Source organism: Sapajus apella, unplaced genomic scaffold (genome assembly GCF_009761245.1).
Source record: "Sapajus apella isolate SASKATOON/1434 unplaced genomic scaffold, GSC_monkey_1.0 scaffold35, whole genome shotgun sequence".
NCBI classification, from domain to species: Eukaryota; Metazoa; Chordata; class Mammalia; order Primates; family Cebidae; genus Sapajus; species Sapajus apella.
Genome location: NW_022436975.1, coordinates 5805708 through 5812776, shown reverse-complemented (window position 1 = coordinate 5812776; position 7069 = coordinate 5805708). Strand labels below are relative to the sequence as shown.

Below are 7069 nucleotides of genomic sequence, written 5' to 3'. Positions count from 1 at the left end.
ATGGACATTTGAGCTGTTCACTGTGTTTGGCTCTTAAAAATAAAGGTGCTGTGAATATTTTTTACAATATTTAGAGGGGACATATGGTTTCATGTCTCTTGGGTAAGTATCTATGAGTGGAGTGGAATGGTTGGACCACATGATAGGTGTGTGCCCAACTTTTAAACTAACTACCGAAGTGGCTGTGCCATTTTACATTCTCACCAGCAGAGATGAGAGTTTGAGTTCTTCCATAGACTCCCAGACATTTAATGTGATCAGCCTTTTCAATTTTTGACTTTCTAATAGGCATGTAGTGGTGTCTCACTGTGAATTTTATTAACATTTCCCTTTGAACTATGAGTACTGCAATCTTTTTAATTTCAATCTTTTTAATTCTCAATATGAGTAGAGGTTTTTGAGCTTTAAATCTATGGGGAATTCAACAGGACTGTTTGGCATATGCAGTGAACATCAAGAAACCATCTTGCTGTGGAAGCATCATTATTTTTCTTCTCCCTTTTTGAAAGATCTTTCCTTTTGATGCCAGTTTTCTTGCTTGTTGACACAAATTCAACAATTCGAAAGGAAAAGGCAACAGTAAGGGTTTTCAAAATGGCAGAGAAATTTGAAAGTCTCATGAACATTCATGGTTTTGATCTGGGCTCCAGCTATGTGGACTTAAAGCCATTGGGTTGTGGAGGCAATGGCTTGATTTTTTCTGCTGCAGACAATGACTGTGAAAAAGAGCATTACTTGCTAATCTTCTAGTTCAGAGACTCTAAAAGGATTGTCTTTTGTGACAAACCAGTTTAAAGCCTACAAACTCTTTTCTACTCTGTTGAACTTTAAAGAATTATGGTGTTCTGCATCTCTGTCTTATTTCTCTTGCAGTTTCTGTTTATATTGGTCTCAGGAGTGACCTTATATGACACATGATCCAAAGCCTCTGTGTTCATGAACTATGTAATTGTAAGAAAAATGGTTATCCTGCTTTTGAACCATCTGGACTTTCAACTTGACATCCACCCAATCAATTAATTCAGAGTCTAGTAATTCAGAAGAAGAAATGATATAATGAAAAAAGAAGTGGTTTATAACTGAGTGAAATATTTTACTAGCAAAGGAAAGAATCCTGAGGGGGCATTGGCGTGCTCAGTCGAGGTGGAATGGAATGCCTGCAGAAAAGGAATTGAAAATCATACCCATCTCAGTGCTCTTAGACAGGGTTATAATTGTGCATTGATTTTGTCTCTTGATGATGAATTAGCTCGTGAAATTCTGAGTTGAATTTGTGGATGCGGAATTACCAACATGTTTGCTACTTAGTTGAGGATCAAGAAATTGTCTTCAGCTTTGCATCAGTCTTGGTAGAAGCAAAAATGGCAACAAAGAGATACACAAAAAAGTTGTTTCATAATCTAGACATTTATTTCTCCCTCACATAACAGCCCAGAGCTAGGCAGATAGCTCAGGGTAAATTAAGTGTCATTGTTCCATGAAACTACCTTTTTACCAGGCTCCTTAGGTGGCTCTGCCATCCTCAACAAGTAGATACCTCAGCGACCTAGCAGGCTTCTCCAGCAGTTGCCATTTTCCAGCCAGTGAAAAGTAGGAAAGAGAAAGTGGATGGAAGCAGCTTCTTGACGTGATACAGAAGTTGCACATAACTTGCTGCCTGCCTTTATTAGCTAAGTAGCAGTCATGTGACCATACCCACGTGCAAGGGAGGCTGAGAAATGTCTGCATGTTATAGATCAGGAAACCCATAGATGATAAGTCAATGGCTCTACATTATAAAATAGTAACATCCCATTTTCTGACTCTTGGTCCAGAGTGCTTCCATCATACTAATCAGCAGGCATTATTACACTCTTTTAGAGAGCTATCGAAGGAGAACACAAACTCCTTAGATAATTTGCACATCCTTTGGGTGGCAGCTCATAAGGGGCCTTCTTTATGATGCCTTCCCTGACTACTGAAAGATTGCGGTGTTCCTTGGGCTCCCCTTGAAGCTTGTTTCCCACCAATGTCTCATGGGTGGGGTAAGCCAGGGACACACAGCATGGCAGTTCTCAAGCTTCCTGGTCTCAGATCCTCTTCATTTTTAAAAATCACTGAGGGCACAAAGAGCTTATGTTTATGTGGGTGATGTCTGTATTTTCCATGTCAGAAATTAAACGGAGAAGATTAAAAAGATGTACTCATTAAATCCATTTAGAAACGAGAATGACAATTATATGACATACAAATAATGCATTAAAAAAATACCTATAGGCCAGGCACGGTGGCTCACGCTCGTAATCCCAGCACTTTGGGAGGCCGAGGTGGGTGGATCACTTGAGGTCAATGATAAGTTCTGGCTATTAAAGAATAATGAAATAGAACAGGTTCAGGCAGAGAGGTGGAAAGAGGAAAGAACTCTGTATCGGGCTAAGGGAGAAGCACAGTCTACGTGGGCAGCAGTCAAATCTGCAAGGTGGCCCATTTCACTTCCTACCATCCTTAGCGTTTCTCTCTTTCACCGACTCTGGTCTTTTATTTCTGGCCTTGTTTTATTTGTCCTTTTTCTTGAAATATAATAACTGAAGATACAGACAGTATGCAATACAATAAAATAGATGAAACAGATTCTAAGAGACTGCAGTGCTGCACGGTATGTTTAACCTAATTTTATTCATGCTTGCCTTGGGATGGGGAATAGATCATTCAGTAAAAACATACAGTAAAAACAAAATGTCTTGTGTACAACTTTTAAACTCCAATAATGATGTATTTTAATTACTTCCATGCACACAAGTCTATCATTAATTTTTTTAATGAACATAATTAAGACTTCTAGGAGCATTTTATAATAAAGTAATTCCTAATTTTTCTTTGTAGATCGACCAAGCACCTACAAAATACAAATTGCTATACACAGTGGGCACTTTATTTAAAATGAACCCTTGAACAAATTAAGTATGTGGACGGCACTAGGTAGATCTTATACAGCTAGGTAGGCAGCAAAGCACAGGGCCAAATGGAAAAAGTGTACCTGCAAATAAATTTTTAAAACTAAGTTAATTTTTATAATTAAATGCAGAAAGCATGCTGATATGCGAAAATAAATAAGATGTGATGTATTAATACCTCACTATAAAGAATGCATACCAAAATATTTATAAATAACAAATGAGTCTCAGTAAGAATAGTTTCCTATAATAAATGCTGGCGAAGTAGAAGTGGATATTGTGAAGCACTGTGGATGGTAAATATGTTTTGCCACATACTCTTGTGACCTTGAGGTAGATAACACATGTACCAAATTCGGCATTCATTTTCAGCTGCTGCTGAGATCATGTCTTTTAAGAAATGTGTACAGTATGAAAAACTTGAAAATACTCATGAATGAAAAATGCTTTCGGGAAAAAATAGATATTTTCATGCAATTATGTACAGTCTCACTATGTAAATATCAAGGCAAGGTTTGTTTCCTATAAAACAAATCATCGTTCTATGAGAGAATGTTCTTTACATGTCTTAGTGCATTTCTTTTGCTTCCTCCTGCCTTGCATTGTTTTGTTCTATTCTTTAATTTTGTGTGCAAATGACATGCCAGTTAAAACGAAAATTATTTCACAGGTAGAAAAAAGTCTGCATTTTAAAAACCAATAATAAAATAAACCAACTCATCAGATTCTCACTAAATGACACTATCTGATTCAAGTGAAAAATGACTGAAATACTAGTAATAGGAAAAGACAAAACACATTTCATGAAGAATACAAAGATAAATGTCTGCTGGGTGTTTTCGTTTGCATGTTTCAGAATGCTGCTGTATGTTCTATGAGGAATTTGAGGGGAAGATTTCATGGCAGAAGGTGCTAATGTGACCTATATTGACTTCAGTGGACTGTGAAACTGCGGATGCCTGTGGGCTCAATCTGCTTGTTAAAGAGGAACCCCCCACTGTGATTCAGAAATCCTTCCTCATTTCTTCTCTCCAAGCTTCCCATTCTTTGCTGGCTCAGTTTCTTGCATTTCAGGATTTTCCTTCCTGTTTTCCTGCTCAACTTGTTCGTCCTCCCTTACCTCACAAAACTGATGAGAAAACAGTCCTCCCCTCCACTCACAAACTGGCTGTCCCAAGAAGATGGGTACAAGGCTTCTAACTGAGCCAGATTTGCCATTCCTTTTCCCTGTTTTTCTTGTCTTACTGACTTCGTTATCAAACTTTTCAATTCCAGTTGGGACTCTGAGCCATTCAAGCTATTTAATTTATCAGCAACATCAGTAGGCTCGTGTTGGGAACTAAGTTGAATGGTTCCTGCAATAAAGGAATCAAAGTCGAATCCCTGATACTTTTCTTTCTTTTCCAGCCAGTTGCGTGATGCTTCCTCTAGCGCTATGTGGGATTTAACCAATCCATTCCTTTCACATTTTGACTTGCCTTTCTTATCAGATTTTTTCTTTGCTTTGTTCTTTCCAATTGGAAAGATCTATATTAAGCCTGGGTTCATAGTAATGGTTAACTTCACTCTCTTTCTATACTAAGTTATCTAAATATGATGATGACGTCATTTTGTAGTTGCAGACATGGCTACCCTCCAGATCACAATATTTGTTTTCGTGATGAGCTGGCTCACAAAGCTCAGCAGAGTAATTGGTATCAAAAGCAGGATCCTCCAGATACTTTTTCCGGTCTCCATTCAAATATTTTCAGGGATCAAATTGTACTCCTTCATCAGTGACATCAGACAGAGATCTTGGATCAAACTGAACTTCATCAATATCAAATTTGTCATGTATAGGCCAATCATGCTCTGAAAACTGACAATCATTGTATCTTTCTCAGTTATAAATGTGACTGTGAGTTTCATCCATAAGCAAAACATCATCAACTTCATCTTCCATATGAAAAGGATGACTTGAAATTGGTTCATCCATTGGAAAAGGATATATGCTCATGTAAGGATGAGAGAGCACTTCTGGTGTTACCTGATCTATGGGGATAAATGTCAAATTTTGTTTCAGGAAACCCAGTGCTTCTCGATTAATTCTTGCAAACAGCTGTAAAGGTTTGTGTGGCTCAGTCATGTCATTTCTAATGTAAACTGAAATTATGCCAAGAAGCTCCTGATGATCTTTCTCATGTACAACAGGCATAGATTCTGAAATCAGCGGCATCTGTTCAAGTTCATGTGCATCTGCAGAAAGGGCTTTATCAGTCAGCATTTTGCAAAGATGCAGCCTGCAGCCCAAATGTGGGCTTAAGTATAATTATTAGGAGAAAGTAAAAGACGTGGAGATCTGTACCATTTAGTAACCAATCCTTCAGAAAGACGACCCTTCACAAATTGGAATAATGAGGATCCATGATCCGTGCAAGACCAAAGTCACCTATCTTCAACACAAAGTTTTCAGTATTAAAGACAATATGAGCTGGTTTGAGATCTCTGTGCAGTACGTTTGCAGAGTGAATATACTTTAGTCCACTAGCAGCTGATACATGAAAAGCCTGGCATGCTCTTCCAGTAAAGGGCCCTGCTCCAGCACATTAGCCAAGTCTCCTGAGCAATGTAAACACTGTTCAATTTTGTAAGAGAGCCCACATCATCTCTTAATTGGCTTCCACTGGGACCAAGAATTTCAAACACTTTCACGGCGTTATCACAATCAAGTGTTCTAATAATTTGGATTTCACATACATCACGTTTGGCACTCTGGGGATCAATAAAGAAAATTTTCTTGATGGCTGCTCTTTTTCACAGTCATTGTCTGCAGCAGAAAAAATCAAGCCATTGCCTCCACAACCCAATGGCTTTAAGTCCACATAGCTGGAGCCCAGATCAAAACCATGAATGTTCATGAGACTTTCAAATTTCTCTGCCATTTTGAAAACCCTTACTGTTGCCTTTTCCTTTCAAATTGTTGAATTTGTGTCAACAAGCAAGAAAACTGGCATCAAAAGGAAAGATCTTTCAAAAAGGGAGAAGAAAAATAATGATGCTTCCACAGCAAGATGGTTTCTTGATGTTCACTGCATATGCCAAACAGTCCTGTTGAATTCCCCATAGATTTAAAGCTCAAAAAGCTCTACTCATATTGAGAATTAAAAAGATTGCAGTACTCATAGTTGAAGAAAGGGGCAGCAACTCTGCAGACATTTAAAGAAAACACTCAAGAAACTCAAACGGAATGAAATGACATATTATGCACTCAGATTACTGTGTTAAACGATTTAGCATTTAACAAACATGTGAATAAGTATGCACACAACAGGCTTGTATGAACATTCTCCTCACAGTACAGATGCATTCAGTGTTGGACTGGTCCTGAGCAGGATCGTTCTAAGGTGCTGATAGGGATTACTTCCGTTTTGCTTCTTGGCTTCCTTTGTTGCTATATATTTCAACAGGAAGCCCTGGTGGCTATTGGTTAACAGAAGATGTATTTTGTTACTGATCAGGTGGCTGCAGCTCATCACACTCACAATCAAAGGTATTATCCATCTTACTTTGATACAATGGGACTTCTTTAACTCCTTGAGAGAGTGCAGGCCGGGACAGCCCCCGGGGTCAGCTCAGGTCTCCGAGGTTCTCGCTTTGCAGGCCTGGCCGCCTTGTAACTGCGACCCGATTCTGGCCTTTTTTTTTTTTTTTTTTTTTTTTTTTTTAATGTGGATGTGTTCTTGGTGGGCATGGGATGATTGCATGGGGGTGGAAGTAGACTGTCTGTATCTGATGGCGAGCTTTGGTTGATCCTTCCAGAATCAAACCAGGCTAGAAGACTTCGTTTGTGCTGCGCGTTGAAATCAGAAACCAGGAAATGACATCAGCTAAATTTGGCAGTGGAATGGCACTGCTTCCATGAGGGAAAGTCTGTCTATGTAGATTTAATCTCACAATCCATTATTCCAGGTGATACTGATGGATCATTTCTATATGCTGGTCTTTGCAAATATTCTCATGAGCACACACAATAACCTTATAAAATTATTTTATGGACACGAGTATGGTCTCAGAGATGTTAGGAAACTTGTTCAAGGTCAAAAAGTGTGAAAAATTCAAGCCCAAGTTGTTCTAAAGGTGGCTGTGTTGAGAAGGAG

The 7069-nt window shown here is 38.6% G+C and overlaps 1 pseudogene; it reads right to left on the bottom strand.

The window, feature by feature from the left end:
* Positions 1-3597: 3597 nt before the first annotated feature.
* On the bottom strand, positions 3598-6439 carry LOC116563418 (annotated as a pseudogene).
* Positions 6440-7069: the final 630 nt, after the last annotated feature.